This window comes from Lolium rigidum, chromosome 2 (genome assembly GCF_022539505.1).
Source record: "Lolium rigidum isolate FL_2022 chromosome 2, APGP_CSIRO_Lrig_0.1, whole genome shotgun sequence".
Taxonomy (NCBI): Eukaryota; Viridiplantae; Streptophyta; class Magnoliopsida; order Poales; family Poaceae; genus Lolium; species Lolium rigidum.
The window spans coordinates 13019047-13022946 of record NC_061509.1 but is presented as its reverse complement, the minus strand read 5'-3'; positions in this window follow the sequence as shown (position 1 = coordinate 13022946).

The window sequence follows — 3900 nt, the reverse complement described above, 5'->3', positions numbered from 1 at the left end:
AAAATGGATATGTTAAATATCCGGATTCATTTTACAAAAACAAATACAAATTGTGGTATTGAATTTTAAAGAAAATGTGGATATGAAAATAAATATATCTGTATTCGAATAAGATTATGTTAGCCAATTTCAGTAATTTGATCCTTATATGCCAATTACCTAACCTAGAGAAACTAAAAAATCGGTCAAATGTTCTGAATATGAATGTGTGGACCGGAGTTCTGACTCATTCTCTAGGTAGTACCACGAGCCATCGACATCCCGAAAGGAGAGTGGAGACTCCGGGTATTAGTTAACTTCACTGATCAATAAACTATCAGCGATGGCTTCATCCGTGTGTCCAAAACTACCACTAGCGGTCTTGATCACTAATGGACTCTGGAAAAGCCTGTCAGAGCTAGAGGTTACCTCTCAGAAGCGGGCCACCCGTCAAAGATAGGAAGTCATTTATGACAAACACATTGTGACGGGAGACTAGCTACTCTGTCACAATAAGGGCTTAAGTGCCCGCAAAAAAAACAGATTTTGTACTAGTGTACTTATATTTGAACACAAATAAACTCATGTGATGACTATGCACACATAGTACAATTAACATTGAAATATGAATAACGTCGTGGCCCCTTTATATCTTTGATGGTGTTTGACCAGTTGTTACGTTGGTCATCTCATCTCTGACCTTACCAGTTGCATACAATATTTTCTTGAAATATCAAGATATTATCCATATAGATCTCCTGAATATGTTATGATTTATGAATCACACTCTAACATTTTGTTATGGCCTACAGTACCGAGGAACATTGCAGCTGCTCTTCCACAGTCAGGTGTGGATGTTATCTTTCGAGCGAACGCCTCTCCCTTAGCGTCTTTGGATGGGATCCTTACACATGCAGCCAAATAAAGGGTTTGTACACCCCATGTGCCTGATTGGTCTCATGCTGGCAACCAAACAGGCCGAAAGTAAAACAATGAACCCGAATTTTTCAGCATGGGCGTTTCCAATATTTTTGGCATGTTATACAAATTTACACATATGATTTCTAGTGGAAATGGGGGGACACATTATTTGACATGCCATGTTTTAGGACGATCGCAGGGTAGTTTTAGAAAAGGTTGTGCATTGCATCGCAAAAAGGGGAAAATTTACGCGCTTTAATGCTGAAAACCTAGGGGGGGTCGATTTCTCTCTACGTCGCTATGAATTAGGGTTTAGTCGTGGTGAGAGTGTGATAGATTTCAACACATGACCTCTTTGCACTTAGGGTTTTGAGGGGTGGAAATTTGAATTGAAATCCAAACCTATAATTTGAATTCAAATATGTAAAGCATTTGAATTCCAATTCAACTACCCTATTTGAATTATAAATAATTATTCAAATTGAATTCAAACTAACAGTTTAAATATTAAGTAAGTCATAACATTTCTAAATGAAGAAAATTATAGCTTTATTGATAAATAAACACAATTACATTGTCCTTAAAATATTCTTTATATTACAAAAATAAAGAAAGGAAAAAATTACAAGATTACAATATAAACATTGTTGTAGATCGATCTAATTATAATCCTAGCTAATGTCTTCTCCATCTCCTCAATCTTCGATCATCTATTTATTTGATCTGGTGCAACATGCACACATTTAACACACAGAGAAAACAAGTGGCATTGTCATTTGGTAATAAAAAATAACCCCAACATGAGATAAAATATCGCAAGTGCCGACCCTATCCAAGTAACCTTGGGTTCACAACAACCCCAAACGTGCAAGTTGCTCACACCAAAGGGCAACATAAGAGTCACAGGGCCACATGTCCATCAATCACAACATGAGGCTGCTATAAATAGCAATTGTAAGCACACAATCAAGTCATCGACATCAGCAACAAAACCACCACACACATTCCATGAATTCATCATAGAACACACCATAGTTCATTCCGGAGCCATAGTTCATCAATAGCTCATCCACCAAAACCACCACAAGCCAGCAAGATGATTTCATAGAGCAAGAGCAAGTAGTAGCTGGAGCTAGAAGGAGAAGGGTAGATCAAGGGGAAGATCAACATCAATAGAAACAACATAATATTCTACGAGCTAGAGCAAGGTATATACCATAACCTGGAATGGATCCATAGGATCTATTTACAACATCGGTACATCATTCAACTCAAATCAGATTAGACAATAGCAGTATGATAGCATGTTTAACATCATCTGGCTACTGGCAACTGAATAGTAGTTACGTAATTAGCACCAAGATTAGAGAGTGATGTTCTGCAACCTTGGCAAAGGAAATTAGTACAATAAAGAGCCAAGCCAGTCTAGCATCAAATTAACCAAAATCCACAAAAGTCACCTAGCTCCACTAGCCCATGAACACCACTAGTATTGATTCAATAAAACACATTATTACAAAATCTATTTTATCTACATGTTTAACCCAACACCAAAGTAGCAGTGGCAATCAATCATAGATCACCTACTGCTAGCCCACAACTGAAATCCATCTTTCAAATCCAATGAAGACCAATGAACAACTGATGGCGTGTAACTCACACGTTCGTTGGGAACCCCAAGAGGAAGGTATGATGCGCACAGCAGCAAGTTTTCCCTCAGAAAGAAACCAAGGTTTATCGAACCAGGGAGGAGCCAAGAAGCACGTTGAAGGTTGATGGCGGCGGGATGTAGTGCGGCGCAACACCGGGGATTCCGGCGCCAACGTGGAACCCGCACAACACAACCAAAGTACTTTGCCCCAACGAAACAAGTGAGGTTGTCAATCTCACCGGCTTGCTGTAACAAAGGATTAACCGTATTGTGTGGAAGATGATTGTTTGCGTAAAACAGGTAGAACAAGTATTGCGATAGATTGTATTTCGAGTATAGAGAATTGGACCGGGGTCCACAGTTCACTAGAGGTGTCTCTCCCATAAGATAAACGAGCATGTTGGGTGAACAAATTACGGTTGGACAATTGACAAATAAAGAGGGCATGACCATGCACATACATATTATGATGAGTATAGTGAGATTTAATTGGGCATTACGACAAAGTACATAGACCGCCATCCAAGCATGCATCTATGCCTAAAAAGTCCACCTTCGAGGTTATCATCCGAACCCCTCCAGTATTAAGTTGCTAACAACGAGACAATTGCATTAAGTATTGCGCGTAATGTAATCGGTAACTACATCCTTGAACATAGCACCAATGTTTTATCCCTAGTGGCAACAAAGCACATCCACAACCTTAGAACTTTTCGTCACTCGTCCTGAGATATCAATGGAGGCATGAACCCACTATCGAGCATAAATACTCCCTCTTGGAGTTACAAGCATCTACTTGGCCGAGAGCATCTACTAGTAACGGAGAGCATGCAAGATCATAAACAACACATAGACATAACTTTGATAATCAACATAACAAGTATTCTCTATTCATCGGATCCCAACAAACGCAACATATAGAATTACGGATAGATGATCTTGATCATGTTAGGCAGCTCACAAGATCCGACAATGAAGCACAATGGGGAGAAGACAACCATCTAGCTACTGCTATGGACCCATAGTCCAGGGGTAGACTACTCACTCATCACTCCGGAGGCGACCATGGCGGCGTAGAGTCCTCCGGGAGATGAATCCCCTCTCCGGCAGGGTGCCGGAGGCGATCTCCTGAATCCCCCGAGATGGGATCGGCGGCGGCGTCTCTGGAAGGTTTTCCGTATCGTGGCTCTCGGTACTGGGGGTTTCGCGACGGAGGCTTTAAGTAGGCGGAAGGGCAGGTCAGGGGGCCACACGAGGGCCCCACACCACAGAGCCGCGCGGCCAAGGGGGCCGCGCCGCCCTAGGGTGTGGCCACCTCGTGGCCCCACTTCGTCTACTCTTCGGACTTC